General features: G+C 46.2%; 1 long non-coding RNA gene across 1 annotated transcript; it reads left to right on the forward strand.

Annotated features, from left to right (window-relative positions):
- The first annotated feature begins 172 nt into the window (after positions 1–172).
- LOC131277149 (uncharacterized) lies at positions 173–1,352 on the forward strand. Its single transcript, XR_011647870.1, has 3 exons — positions 173–442; positions 839–967; positions 1,206–1,352. It is a non-coding gene; the product is annotated as an uncharacterized lncRNA (long non-coding RNA).
- The last annotated feature ends 14,773 nt before the right edge of the window (positions 1,353–16,125 follow it).

Consider the following 16,125-nt stretch of genomic DNA (forward strand, 5'->3'; position numbering starts at 1 on the left):
GCAGGGCCAGGGACTCCCGCCCCACAGCAGGTTTGGCGGGAAGCGGTCACGTGCCCTGCCTCCCGGACAGGAGGCTGTTTGCGCAGGCGCGCTGAGAGCCCGAGGGGCAGTGTCTCAGGGGGGCGGAGCTTCGGGGGCGGGTCAGCCCCTCAGAGGCGGACGAAGAGGCGAGACGCGTGTCCTGAGGGCTCCGAGAGGCAGGCGGGCGAGTGGAGGCCATGGAGGCCGGGGAGGAGGACGCGGCCGGTGGCGCAAGTGGCCCTCCCGGACCTGGGAGTCCTGGAAGTACCAATCAGCAGGCTGGACCCGGGAGCCCCGGGGGCCCTGGTGGCCCTGGCGGCGCCATTAACGCGGGAGTCGTGGGCGCTGCAGGTGGAGACGCTGGCCCTGACGCACCTCGTGCTCCGGCGTCAGAGGGCTCGCCAAGGCAGCTACGCACGTTGTATCCTTGAGGCGGCGCCATCAGGGCTGTGGAGAGGGACCCCTCACTCTAGGAGGGAGGTCGGGCAGGGTGATCAGGGCCGGCTGGGGGCGGCTGGAAGGGACTGTCTGGAGGGAGGGGGCGGGAGGAAGGCCAGCGTGGCCCGAGGAGGTGGGGGGGGGGGGACGGCGATGGAAGGCCTGAGTGGGGAGCAGGAGAAGGCTAGGCTTGAGGCACAGGGGGGCGGGGACAGGCAGAGATGACCCAAGGGTTGACAGGAGGGAATGGCCAGGGAGGTGGGCCAGGGGTCACGTGGGCACAGGGCTGAGGTGGGAGGAAGGCTGGCCTAGGGGCACAAGGAGGCCTGGGCCCAGGCTAAGTCGGTCCAGGCTGGTGCCTTAACCAGATCTCTCCCAGCCTCTTTAGAGTGCCTTTCCCATCCTACATAGAGGCAGAGATTGCACGCAGGTCCCTGATCTCCTTGCAACAACCTCACCAGCAGGCGATTCGGACGGAGCTCTCTGTGACTGGCAGCTTCCTGGTGGTGTCAGTTCTGGAAGGCGCCTGGGGTGGTGATGGTAGGGGAGGGGGTGGGATGGGGGTGGGGGGTGGCAGGCGGGCATGGGGGTGGGTGGCAGCGTGGTGGAGGGCCAGTCGCACCCGAAGGATGGATAATGGAGACCCAGAGACACTAAATGTGAGTTTTGAAGAGGGGGCATGATGCACCAGCCTAGGGGAGCATTTACACTTTTGTATAGCTTTGCTTTTGTTCTCTGTTTTTTAGCAAATGGTTTGCTGAAGACCGAGGGCAACTCCGACTTTTTTTCAACTCCTTCATGCAGCAGCTTTTCCTGGTGGTGCAGGCCATGAATCATTTTGTGTTCCTGTTTGCCACCAAGCGTCGACGTGGATGGGGGGCCTGAAGCCTCACCTTGGGTCACTTCCCAGGGTGACCCAAGAAGGGTGCTCCCTTCTCTAGGGCATGGATTCCTGGAGTCTGTGCCACGTTACTTTTGCAGTCTAATTCTTTCACCTATGTTAGCTGTTGGACACTTGTTTTGTTCCCCAGTTGAAGGAAGAGGGGCGAGCTTAAATGTTTCTTACTGCAGCAAAATAAAACTGAGTTAGCTCTCTTCCATGTCCAAGTTTCTTTTCAGCGACCGCTCGCCCAAATTTTCTTCCCTTTTCCCTTGGGTTGGAGGGGAGGTTCTGGGATTCAGATACTCAGAGTGGTACAAGGTAATTTAGACAATTTAGGATATGTAAGGAAATGAAAATCAATTGTGCCCTGACATTCAGCATTAACTACACTGAACGTCTTCTTACTTTTATAATTGTATTAAGACACTACACACATAACAATAATAATGTTTACTGTTTTGAAAATTTAGGATTAAATTTTCCCCACATTTATTTTTCATTTAGTTTATGGTTTTTATTCTTGCCAAAAAAATTTTTAAAACACTTTTGAATGGGTGCATAAAGAGGCATTATAAGGTAATTGTTGAATACTTTAAATTGTCTTCAATTTTGTCCTTATTACAGGTAATGAGTCAACTGAATTCTTGCACATAGGTCTTTGCATGAATGGGTATTTTCTTAAGATAGATTCTGAATGGTAGACTTCCTGAGTTAAACATTTACATTTCTGTCTACTTGTTTATTTACTGTGCTTTTAAAATGGAGGTGAACGTCACCTAACACAAAATTAACTCTTCTAAAGCAAACAGTTGACATGGCATTTAAAATAAGCTCACAGTGTTGGGAATGTCCCAAACACCCTCATCATCCCCAAATAGAAACCCTGTGCCCTTTAGGCAGGAAGCAGTCACTCCCCATCCACACACCAGCCCCCGCCACCCCCGGACCTGGCATCCACCAATCTGCTTTTTTCTTCATAGATTTACCTATTCTGGATATATCATATACACGGAATCATACAACTCGCCACTTCTTCCACTTAGCATGTTTTTGAACTTCAGTCACCCTGCAGCATTTATTCTTTAAATGCCTGAGTAATACTCTATCGTATGTGCATATAGCACGGTTTGGTTAGCTATGAATCCGCTGATGGACATTCGGGTTCCTTCACCTTTTGGTTACGGTGACTAGTGCTGCTCTGCACCTGTGTGCACGTGTATGTGTTTGAGGAGCTGTTTTCAATTCTCTTAGATCTAATTCCAGGAGTTTTCTTGCTGGATCCTATGGTAATTGTCCAAGTAACTTTTTGAGGATCCCCCAAACTGTTTTTACAGTGACTGAACTATTTCACATTCCCAAAAGCAAAAGAAGATGTTTTTGATAACTGATTCAGTCTTTATTTGTGATAGGTGTGATCAGACTTTCTTTTTTCAGTCAGTGTTGGTAGTTTGTATGTTTCTAAGGGTTTCTCCTTTTTATATACTTTATCTAATTTGCTGGTGTACAGTTAAGTCACAGTATTCTCTGACAGTCCTTTTTATTTCTCTTAAGTTTGGTCATGATGCCCCCACTTTCATTTCTGATTTTAGTTATTAGTTTCTTTTTCTTTTTTTCTTTTTTTAAATGGCATCCATTGCTTTTATTATAAAAATAATATGTGCTTAACATAGAAAATAGAGAGCCTCATAAAAATTAAAATAAAAATACTTGTATGTCATCATCTGGAGGTAATACCAAGTAGGCTTTTTTTAATTCCTTTATTTTTTTTTTTACTAAATTTTCTTGTGTTTAAGGTACATAGATCACAAAATATATAAGAGATTCCTACATACCCCCCACTCAACCTCCCCACTCCTCCTACATCAACACCCTCTTTTTCCTTAGTTGGACAAAAAAAAATTGCCAATTTTTGTTGATCTTTGCAAATAATCCACTTCTGGTTTTGTTGATTTTCTCCATTGTTTTCCTATTGCCCATTTCATTCATCTCTGTTCTAATCTTTATTATTTCTCTCTTCTGATAGTTTTGAATTTGTGCGCTCTTGTTTTACTAGTTCCTTGGGTTTCTGATTTGAGATTGTAAGTACAATCTGTGCTTCCTCAGGGAGTCTTTCTGTTAAGACTCTGACCAGAGCAGCAAACATGAGAAGAAAGCGAGCAAGTAAAAAGGTTCTCTGAGTAATGGGCAGTGGGCAGCAAGATTAGCGAGATCTGCACATGCCTTTGTACAAAGCTAAGTGGGACTTCAAGCCTCGCAATCAATTACGGGAGACAAAACAAATGCTCTGTTCCAGTTTATCCTGTGGGGGAGCAAAGGTGGAGCTGTGAGCAGAGGGTTTTAGTTTGAAGGGTTAGCCAACAGGGCTTGATCCTCCCCTTTGCTTCCTCCTGAGAAAAATGCGTGGCTTCGTTATTTGGACAAGCTGAATCAGTTGATTTCCAAGGAGTTCATAATACCTTCGACTCACACCTGCCGTGGATTCCTTTTTCATCCCTTTCAAATTGGTCAGCTTCCCGTCTGAAAATGAGTCTCTGACATGTTTCAACAAGAATATCACTTCTTTCTAAGGCTGATTTGGAAGAATGTGGCTTAGGTGGGAGGGACAAGGGGACGTGCTAACTCCCGACTGCCCACCTGGACCTTGGGACAGCCCAGCTAAGGGAAGGGCTGGGGCTTAAGACGGACCTTGACCCAGGGTGTCGCCTTCCACTTGCAGATTCGTTCCTTGTCACGTTCTCACGCACTCTTTGCCACACACTCTACGCACACTTTCTCATATCTTCATCAAATTGTTTCCATCCAGTCACTCTTTTACACACTCCCAGTCACACTCGAGCTCCTGGTCAGATGGTTTTCCTGTTGCACTCTCCAACACTATCATGCTACCTTTGTCTTGGTCTTTTCTCAGGCTGCCTGTCACACTCTGTCATCTCTTCACCAAATAACGTCTGTCACACTCTTCCTCTTTCACACTCTTCTTGTCACACCCTCACACCTTGTCATTGTTTTTGGCCACATTCATTCCCTGTCATACTTTTAAACACTGTCACTCTATCTCTTTCACAGTCCTTTTCAGATCATGTCTGTCACCCACTTCACACATACTCAATATCTTTTGATCTAATTCTGTCACAATCTCTTTCACACACTGTCATATCTCACAGACTGAGATATCCTGGTCGGATTTCTTGCCTGGTCACACCGTGTCTCCTTCATAATTTATATGTCACACTGTGTTACATTCAGTCTCTGTACTGTTTTCCTATCAGACTCCATCTCTATCACTCTTTCTTTCATATTCTCTATTACACTCTTACACTCTCTCCCTGTCACATCCTCTCTGTCACACATTCTCTTTCACACTCACTCTTTGTTACTCTCTTGCTGTCTGATCCATTTGCTGTCACAATTTCTCTGTGTCACGTTATCTCTGTCACATACACTATTACACTGTGTCTCTCAAACTCCCTCAGTCACACTCTTTCTCAGTCAAACCTAGGCTTGGCCAGACTCCACCTCTGCTATTGTTTCTGTACTACCCTCAATTTTTTCTGCCCGCTTTCTCTCATGCTCACTGTATGCTACTCTTTTGATCTGGATCTCTCCTTGTCATACACTCTCTCTTATATTTTATCCTGTCACCCACTCTGTCACTCTCTCTGCATCACATTTTCTTTCTGCAACACTATCACCATCTCTCTGCACTTCTCCGATCTCTCTCTGTCATACTCTTCCTGTTAGCTTATATCTGTCTGTCAAACTGTCACCTAATTTCTCCCCCATCTATTACATTCTCTCGCAATCTCCCTCTTCACTTTCTCTTCCACTCTCATACTTCCTGTTTCATGTTTTTGTTCAGTCACTCCCTGTCACACTTTCACACTCTCTCTGTCACACTCCCTCTGTTATGCTTTCTCTGTCACACACTATCTGTGTCACACTTTCTCTCAAACTCACTCTGTCACCCTGTCTTTCACACTGTTCCTGATACATCTACTCTGTCACCACACTGTCTCTTTCACACTCATTTGCTTATTCTCTTGTTGTCTGATCCACTTTCTGGAATAATTTTCCTATGTCACATAATCTCCCTGTCACTTCTCTCTGTTACAGTGTCTTTCTCATACTCAATGTGAGACACTCTGTCACACTGCATTTCTTTCAATCTGTCACACCTCAATCTTACTCTGTGTTTCTCTGTCAGATTCATTCCTTCACACACTCCAGTTCACTGTGTTACACGCATGGCTGTCATATTCTGTCACACACTCTGTCTTATATTCCTATGGCACTATCATTGTCTCAATCACACTCTGTCACACCTTATCTCTATTACATCATATTTTGGTCTCACTATGCCACACAGTGTCTCTGTCACTATCTCTGCATCAAAGTCTCTGTCACACTCTGTCTCTAACTTTCTCAGTCACATCATTCTCTGTCACTCTCCTTTGTTTAGAAACATTCCTGGTCTCACTCTCACACACTGTCACACTCCCTCTCTGTGTCATTGTCTGTGAAGCTCATCCTGTCATACTTTCTGTCTCCCCCTATCTTTGTTAGACTTATTTCTGTCCCTGTGCATCGCACCTTCTCTCTGTCCGTGTCATTGCCTTTGGCATGTCCCCTTACAGACCGCAGCTTTGAGACAGAACCTGCCCCTAGGGCCTAATGGGGCACTGTAATCATCACAGCTTTTGAGAACTGCGGGAACCAAAGTCTTGTTAGATAACAGTGGGCTAGAGGCGGGATCAGGACGGACACAGGGAGGCCCCGTTCCCCCAGTTGTCAGCGGCACATCCTGCAGAGCGTCCCCTGAGCAGGGACCAGAATGTACCTCCTCAACTACTGAGGACGCTGAAGGAACAGGGGGAATCCCTCTGGAGTGCCGCCGAGAACAGGGCAGCAGGGCACCTTCAAAGTGCGTGGGGCGTTTAGGGAGGAAGGACGGCGTGAACCCTGATAGGGGAGAAAGAAGAGCTGATTGTAGATCAGGAGACGAGGGGTTATTCCTGACTATCGCACCAAGGGCTAAAGCTTGCAATTGAAAAACAGAACCTCCCAGGGACTCTGACCCCCATCTGCAAAATGGGGATACTGACAGCAACCCCCACATCCATCAAGTCGCAGGACAGGCCTGTGTCCTGACTGGAGCTAGACTTAAGGAGCAATGGGGCAGTGGGGAGAGACCCCTCGGGAGAGGTGCTGAGAGCGAGGGCCGGAATGTGGGGCAGGAGAGGCAGGCCAGTGCCCCACAGACACCCGGCTGTCATCACTTGTCACCTCTGCTCCCCCGTGGGAATGGGTGGGGCTAAGGAGGGTGAAAGGAGCGGGAGCGGGTCAGCCCTGTCCTGCTCTAGACACCTGCCATCTGTCCTGCCCTGCCCTGCTCTGCCCTGTCACAGAGTTCTCAAATGGTCAGACTTTTCTATGTAAGTAGCAGCTTTAAACCGATGTCAGCTGCCTCCTAACAGAACAGACCAGAAAGCAGGGTGCAAGGGGCAGGCCATACTCACTGCCCTGCACCCCCACTTCCTGCCAGGGTGGGATCACCCCATCAGAACCCCTGGGTCCGGAAGGCTTAGGGCATCTGCAGAAGATGAACCCGAAGCTCTGCGAGTTTAGGAGACTTGTTTGGGGTCTCCGTGGTTCCTGGCAGGGGGAGAATGAAACCTCACCTGCTGACTGAGCTCAGTGCCCTGCCACTCAGCTGTAAGTCTAAGTGAGGAATCTCTGGACATGGAGTTTGTTCAGATGAACGGAAAGGGAAGTAGCAGCAACTGGCAGAAACAGATTCAGAAGCTCAGAGCTAAAAGGGCCTCATGGACCAGGTGGGGAAACTGAGGCCCAGCAACTAGAGGACTCGGTTCACAGAGCATCTTGGTGGAAGAGCTTGACCAAGGCCCTGCCAGCCCACCACCCAGGGCTCTGCTCTGTCCATCATGCCACAGGCCTCAAGTGTTAGCAGGAGCTGTTGAGAGCCAGCTCAAGTGGTGCAAACTCCAGAGAAAAGGCAAGGAATGGATAGACATAGAGCACTCAGCCAGGGCCTGGCACAAAGGAAGCACCTGAGGCCAGCTCATAGACAGATGCTTGGTTTTCCTGGCCGGAGCTCCCCTCTACCTCTTCGCGTAACCTGCCACTTGGCACTCGCCAGCCTCCTCACCCCACTGCACTCTGCTATCCACAAAGCTCATGCTTCCTCAGGACCTCTGCAGATGCCATTTTCTTCTCCCACGTGGTTCTTTCCCTCTCTTCCTGGAAGTCTCTGCTCAAACTCCCCCAACTGTAGGTTTTCTCTATAGAAAATAGTAATCCTCCCACCCCAAACTTGCTGTACTGCTCACCACCTGACTCAAGATGGTCTTACTGATTTATTACTTCTCTGTCTTCCCTCACTACAGTGTCACCTCCATGAGCATGGTTTTTTGTCTTTCTTCACTGTAGTATCCCCAGCGCCTAGAAAAACGTTTGACAAAGAAGCTCTCATTAAATTATAGCTGAATAAATGAATGACAGCCGGTTCAAGGCACTGCAGGGAACATGCACTGCTCACCCAGCCCTGTGAGACAAAGCCTGTCTCTCCAGCACATTGCCACTCTTTTCTTTGTCATTTTGTATTTATTAGTTTTTATTTATAAACAGTGTACATTCACCAAGCAAAAACTCCTCCTTCCCCCTCCCTCCCCCCATCCTCTGGTAAACTCTAATCCAATGTTTGACTCTGCAAATTTGCTATTTCTAGATATTTCATATCACTGACATCGTACCATAATTGTCCTGCGCCTTGCTTATTTCACCGAGCATATTGTTTTCAAGGTTTGTCCACGTTGCAACGTGTCTGAGAATTTCATTCCTTCTGAAGGCCTAATAATACTCTGCTGTATGTAGGTACTGCCTTCTGTTACCCATTCATCTATGGGTGGACGCTTGGCTGGTTTGCACCTTTTGGCTCGTGTGAATAAGGTTGCTGAGGACATGGGTGTACAAGCATCTGTTTGAGACCCTGTGTTCACTATCTTTGGGTATATATACCAGAGAGGGGTACTGCTGAGTCAGAAGATAATTCTGCACTTAACTTTTTGGGGAAATGCCATGTTGCTTTCCACAATGGCCGCACCATTTTACATGCCCACCAACAATGCACCAGAGTTCTCATTTCTGTGCATCCCCTCCAACAGTTCTTGTGTTCTCTTTGGTTGTTTTGTTTTGTTTTTTAATAATAGCCATCCTTGTGGGTGTGCAGTGGTATCCCATTGTTGTCTTTTTTTACATTTCTCTAATGGCTATTGATGCTGAACATCTTTTCATATTGACCATTTGGTCAAAACTTTCACATTGACCCCTTTCGAAAATGTCTATTCAAGTCCTTTGCTTCTTTTTTTTAACTTAAAACAATAACCATGTATTATTTCTGGGCTAGGTTGGAAAGATCATATATTCATTTTTTCATGACTTTCTTGTCAACTGGTGAGTTGACTGGAGGCTGGTGGGTCTAGGATGGATTCACTCACATTTCTGGTGACTGACTCTTGTTTGCAGCAGTGAAGGTGACTAGGACACATAATCTGGCAGCCTGGCCCAGTCTTGTTCGCATGGGGGGGCAGGGTTTGGTTTGTAAGTTGCATTTTCTTGATTCAGTACTTGGCCAGTTACTGCAACCTTTTCCTTGTTTTCCAGAGCCCTGAGGAAGATGACTCTGCCAATGTTTGCTAGTCGTTCAGAGTTTCTGGGGGGAATGGAACCCTCGATCATCTTAGGTCACCATGTTTTAATGGGGTTGTTTGCCTTTTTCTTGTTCCATTGTCAATATTCTTTATCTATTCTGGATATTAAGCCCTTATCTGATAAGTGTTTTGCAAATGTTTTCTCCCATTCTAGAGGTTATCTTTTCACTTTCATGATAATGTCCTTCAATGCACATAAGTTTTTACTTTATTTTTTTAAAGATTTATTTATTTATTTATTTCTCTCCCCTTCCCTCCCCACCCCGGTTGTTTGTTCTCTGTGTCTATTTGCTGCGTCTTCTTTGCCCGCTTCTGTTGTTGTCGGTGGCATGGGAATCTGTCTTTCTTTTTTGTTGTTGTTACGTCATCTTGCTATGTCAGCTCTCCGTGTGTGCGGCACCATTCCTGGGCAGGCTGCATTTTCTTTCGCACTGGGCGGCTCTCCTTATGGGGTGCACTCCTTGCGCATGGGGCTCCCCTACGCGGGGGACACCCCTGCATGGCAGGGCACTCCTTGCGCGCATCAGCACTGCGTATGGGCCAGCTGCACACAGGTCAGGGAGGCCCAGGGTTTGAACCGCAGACCTCCCATGTGATAGACGGACGCCCTAACCACTGGGCCAAGTCCACCGCCCTACTTTTTTTTTTAATTTTTATTTATTTATTTATTTTTAGCCCCCCCCCTTTGTGGCTTTCTGCATGCTGCCTGCTCCTTGTGTCCATTTGCTGTGTGTTCTTTTGTGTCTGTATTTATTTGTTTTATTTCTCCTCCCCCCTTGCAACTTGCTTGCTGTTTTTTCTCTGTGTCCATTTACTGTGCGCTCTTCTGTGTTTTTACTTGTCTCTCTTTTTTGTTGCTGAGTCGCCTCTCTGCAGCTCATGTGGCCTGGGTGGCAATTCATGATGTCTGCAGGCCAGGCAGCACTCGACAGCACTTGCGGGCCATGCGGCTCTCTGCAGGGTTCAGGCGAGCCTGCCTTCACCAGCAGGCCCTGAGATGCGAACCCAGGGCCTCCCATGTGGTAGACAGGAGAGCAACTGATTGAGCCACAGCCACTTTCCAAAAAGTTTTTACTTTTGATGAAATCAATTTATCTATTTTTTCTTTTGCTGTTTGTGATTTTCATGTCATATGTAATAATTCCTTGCCAAATCACAAGTCATGAAGATTTTCCCCTATGTTATCTTCTAAGCATTTTATGGTTTTAGCTCTTAGGTTTAAGCCCTTGGAAGTGATGGCCAAGACATTAGAGACCTTAAATGAGGAGGATCAGACCTGGGAAATTCCAGACAAAGATTTTTTAAAATGGGTAAGTATGCTCAAAGAGATAAAGGAAAATATGGACAAAGAACTAAAGGAAATCAGGAAAGTGATAGATGAAGACAAAGAGAATATCAATAGACAGATGGAAATTATGAGAAGGAACCAAACATAGTTGAAGACTTTAGTAACAGAGATGAATAAGTCCCCAGAGGGGATCAACTGCAGAGTGGAGGTGGCAGGTACACATGTGTTTATAAATGTTATGTCTTCTTATTGAACATTTTTTCAATATTTAATGTCCTTTTCTGTTCCTTGTAACAATTTTAACTGAAAGTCTATGTCATCTGATAGTATAGTCACCTCATGTCTCTTCTGATTCTTAATCAGTAGACTATTGTACAACTTTCACTTTCAATCTACTTTTTTCTTTGCCTCTAAAATGAATCTCTTATAAACAGCATATAGTGGAATCTTGCTTAATCCATTCTGCCAATCTCCACTTTTTGTTTGGGAATTTTCATCTATTTCTATTTAATGTAATTGTCAATAAAGCAAAACATATTTCTGTCATTTTGTGAATTGTTTATTGAATGTCTTATATATTTTTGTCCCTCTTTTCCTTCTTTACTGTCTTCATTTTGTTTAGATGATCTTTTCTAAGGAGCCCTTTGGATAGCTTCTCATTTCCCTTTGTGTGGACTTTTAAGTTCTTTTCATTGTGGATACCATGGGGATCAATTTTAATATACTAAATCTTAACCATTTAGTTTGCATTGATGCCAACTTAGTATTTTTCTTTCCATTATTTTCCACTCCATCCTCTTCCAAACACTCTGCCCTGGGGTTAAAAAGAATTTCTAGTCAAGACTGGGATTTACTTAATAGTGTTATATGAATGTTCATTTCCTAGATTTGATCCATAAATCATGATAACGCAAGATGTTAAAAATAGTTGAAAGTGGGTGAGGATTATATGGGGGCTCTCTTTCTATCATTGCTAGTTTACTGTAAGTACAAATTCATTTTGAAATTTTAAAGTTATACAGAAAATTTCCAGAAGAAGAGACACAGAATGTCCGTGGCTGCGGCCAGGTTGGGGAAGGTCAGTGAGCTAGGAGCACATGGGTGCTGCAGGGAGGGCGGGGCGTGAGAAGTCAGCAGGCCTGGGGACAAGCAGAGGGGAGGAGAGCGCAGAAGGGGCAGAGCTGGGGCAGAGGAGCGCCCCTCTGACAGGACTTACCTTGTAAAAATTTACTCCTTTCAAAGAACCAAATTTGGCTTTGTTCTCTTTACTATTCTATTCCCCTTCAAAAGCAAGAAATGACAGAACTAAAAGGACAATTAGATAAATTCCTAATGGAGTTGTTAGCATACCTCTCTTAGTAACTGAGAAAACGAGCATACAGAAACATCAGCAGGGATACAAAAAAGTTGACCAATGCAATAAATATGCTTACCCAAACATATTCTGTACCCAACATCTGTACAATATAGTCTTTCAAAATTCACGTGGACACTTACAAAAACGAACCATGTGCTAAGACCTGAAGCAAATGGCAAAGTAATGAAATCCTACAGAATATGTTCTCTGACCAGAGGGCAAAGAGGCTACAAAGGAAAGGAGTAACCAGAAAACCTCAAAATATCTTACAATTAAGGATGTACTTCAAAACAACCTGTGGCCAAAGAAGAAATCACAGCGGAAATTAGAATATACTTTGAACTGAATGATGATGAAAATGTTAACCTTAAACCTTGTGATAGCTAATAGTAGCTAAAGCTGCACATAGAGGGTAATTTAGACCTTAAATGTATATTTATTTGAAAAGAAGAAAGGCTGCAGATCAGTGATCCATCCATCTTAAGGAGAAACAAGGACATCTCACGTGAAAAAAGAACAGCAAATGAACCCTACCCCAAGGGAAAGATAGAAGGGAGCGGATAATAAAGACAAGTGCAGGCGCCTTTGTTAGGAGCACTTCTTAGCAGCAGTAGCCTTCCCTGCCACACAATCCAATTCACCAGAACCTAATCTCATAAACACATCAAGCTGCAGAAAATGTGCAGTTCTGTATTGCTAACATGCAGGAATACTATTGTTCAGGAAAGGGAGAGCCAGTACTCGTGACAATTAAGTCTCTACCACAGATGTGTTAACTGGGGACACCTATTAGACACCCACGTGGAGAGGCTGAGTGTGAAGATAAGAGCCAGGAGCTTAGGGAGTGGTTTAGGCTGCAGGTGCGGATGTGGAAGTCAGGAGACCACGACACAAGGCAGGATCATGGGGGAGCACACGGAGAGACGGGAAAGGGGCCAGCACTCAGAGGCTTCATGTAAATTCCCAGCATAATTAAGAGGTTAAAGCGAATTTGGATTTTTAAATCCCTGTACAAAACTGCCCCACAGTGAGGCTGTTCCTTCTGACCACAGAAGTATATGAAACTCTTTCCCCTCACCCTTTCAAGAGTAGAGATTATTATTTTTAGAAAAACATATGTTACCAATTTGGCAGGAGAAAACTCCATCCTGTGTTTTAGTTTTAAATTCCTTTTGAGATTCAGCCTTTTTTTTTCTTGTTTTATTGGCCAATTGTCTTCCTCTTTGGTGAGCTATTTATGTGATTTGTCCCTTCTTGTATTATGGTCATCTTTTTCTTATTGATGCATATACATTCTTTATATGTCGACTGTATTAACCTTTTGTCTTCTATAATGTAAACTATTTCCCCAATTTGTGTTTGGCCTCCTGTTCATGGTTGTAAATTTGATAGCGTCAAATCCATCACTTTACTTTTATGATTTTTTCACTTGTGTTTATGATTTGAATAGCTTTTCCTACCCCCAACTTGGAGAAATTTGTGTCTATTTTTCTGGTAAAATTTTAGAGATTCCTTTTTATATCTAATTATTTTATCCATTGTAAGTGTTTTGATATATGTTCACCTCTTCAGTTCACTACAAACATTTGAACACTTTGTTACTTTTTAGAAAAACAGAGTGGAGATTTTCATTTGTCAAGAAATTTCATAATTAGCCAAACGTCAGAAGTAAAGTTAGGTTTGCTTGTTTGTTTCTCCAAACTAAGTTCAGTTCTGGTGAAGACACCAGGTCTGTAAACTGTTCAGTTTAGTAAAAGTTTAATGGGGCTGTACTAGAGTTATAAAACTGTTCTTGACCTTCAGCTGCTAAGAAATAAAAGTATAACCTGGCTAAAATATCTAACAAGTCACTCCTGCCCCGCTTCTGTGGATCGGCCTGTGAGGGCATGGCCTTGCAGGAGAATATCAAGTGAATAACCCCTGCCCCCTGTTTCTGTAAATCAGCCTGTGAAAACATGGCCCCATAGAAAGATATCAATCGAGTGACTCCCCCACTCCCCCGCTCCTATAAATCAGCCTGAAACCCTGCAGATGCATTCTGCCCCTGTAACCCCTCTGTTTGCAAAATTTGGCCTATCAGCACGTCAGCCAATGAGCAAAAGTTATGCTGATCCCACCTGAAATCCCATATAAACCTATGAAAACTGAGAAACAGGGCTCAGAATGTGCAGCTTGACTCTCCTCTGCACCCGCGTGTAATAAATCTGTTCCTCCACCTCTCTGGAATGCTGCTTTTGTGTCTTTCTCCAGTTCAGTACTCCTGGCTTTGCTGCAACAAAGGAACTCGCTCAGAGGTTCCAGTTTCTTGACCTGGCAAAGTAAAAGTTCATTTTTACAATGGGATTCCATCTTCCCTATTTTTTACTGGGAGAGAGAAACATCTCAAGTTATACTCTTCCTTTTAATACCCCATGCAAAAGCTCATGGGAAAATTCTCTACTTTGAATTTTCTTTTGGGTATTGATTTCTACCTTAATTGCACCACATTTAAATGCTTTATGCTACAAACTCTTTGAAAAGTGTTGAGACAGATTTTATGGCGACCACCCCTAGAGTCCCTTCCCTGAGATGCACTGCCTGGGCCCCCCTGGACCAGCGGCCAGCTCTGCCTGGGCCTCCCTGCCCCTCTCCATTCTGCCCTGAGTGTTCCCAAGGCCCCCACCTGGGCCTGGACACCAAGCTGGGGACCTGGAGGCGTGGCCTGCGCACACCTAGCTGCCCGGTGTCCCTCCTCTGGGGCCATGTAGAAGGCCGAGCTCCCACAAGACCGCCTGTGCCCCCCGGGTCGGGCACCCCTAGATGGAGCGCCAAGCGCCCTGACATGCTGCAGTGACCAGGAGGCACGAGGGCTTCTCTGGTCATGCCACTCCTGCTCCTCAGCAGGGAAGAGGCGTCCCCTGTCCCCAGGCTCTGAGGAAAGGAAGGTCCGTGCCTGCTGGAGGTGCAGGTGCAGGTGCAAGCCCTCCCAGAAGGGTGGCTCTGCTTCTTTCCCGGCTCCTGCCCAGGCCCCCCGTCCATTAGCCCCCTCCTGCAGGCTCCCAGGGCAGGGCTCCCATCCTCCTCAGGTACACTCCAAATCCCACTGGCTTCCCATCAGTTACTGGCGCGGGAAGTAGCCACTCTCCCTCCATCGGCCTCACCCATATATGGTCACAGAGAAAGCCAACTGTACCTTTAAAACTCACCTGCCTGCTGTGGGCAGGTCAGACCAGTCTCCTGCACAGGCCAGGATTACTGAGCCCCTGAATCGCCTCCCCCTCGCACACACGTGGCTCCACATGCATGTTTTAGGTATCTGTATGTGCATCTTCCACGTGGTGTACACGCGAGCACACACACACAAGCTCATCAAGTGGAAAGTGTACAGAATTGGCATAGCACCCAGCTTTGCCTGCCCGTCCTGGGTGGTGCTTCTAAAGTTCTATCCCTTCCTGGCCCAGGTCCCCTCCCACCCACAGACATCTCCTCCCACCTCCTCTGGGTACACTTGAGAAGTACCCATGAACTCTGGCATCTCAGCTCCTAGCTAGGTCTTGGCTGAGGTTAGGCAAGCAATATATGTGTTTGGCATGGAATGGCAGTGTGGCTTTGCTGTGCTCTGTCTGAGCCCATCCCTGGCTTAGACAGTGAGCTTTGGCTCTCAGGCAAGTTCTCCAGGCTCCCTGGCAGCAGGTACCTCACAGCTCCCCTGCGCCTCCTGTCCCTCTTTTCCTTCTGCTTGGTCAACTGCAGCATCCCCCTAAACCTCCCTTCACCGTGTATCCAATAGAAGCTGACAGCCCTCTCCAGGGCCAGAGGCTTCAAACCTTCACATGCTGCCATAACCCACAGGAGGCAGCCTCCTGGGCACAGGCCTATAGACCTAGGACCAAAGGGGTGGGGGTTCTGTTTATCATCGCAACAGAGAAAAGAGGAAAGACTACCTGGGGAAGGCAAGTTGCTAAATGCCAATCTTCATATCTAGCCTCCCCACCTGGCCTTGGTGCCACCTGCAGGAACCATCTGCCCTTCTTACACAACTTTCATGAGGAATTTCCTGACAAGGAGTCTGGCTGCAGAGCCGGTGCTGTGAAATGATGGTATCAAACCCGCGATTGCCCCTTCCCTCTTGTCCTCGCAGCTACACTGCCAGGTGCAACTTCTGGAGAAATAGTGGTACATGACATGCATAAGGGCACATGCCCAAGGATGTTGGTGATAGGAAAAACTGGGGACAGTCTATATTCCCGTTGAAAAGGAAATGGGTAAATGCAATGTGGCACATTCATTCAATAGATTAAAATGCAGCAGTCAAGGGCGTCGCCACAGACCTCAAAAATTATGCCTGCCTTGCCCCAGTCTGAATAAAAGACATCAATTCCTAGAATTTCTTCCCTTTTTCCTCGCCAGTATTTCCCCCCCTTTGTGGCTT

The sequence above is a fragment of the Dasypus novemcinctus genome, chromosome X (assembly GCF_030445035.2).
Source record: "Dasypus novemcinctus isolate mDasNov1 chromosome X, mDasNov1.1.hap2, whole genome shotgun sequence".
Lineage (NCBI taxonomy): Eukaryota > Metazoa > Chordata > Mammalia > Cingulata > Dasypodidae > Dasypus > Dasypus novemcinctus.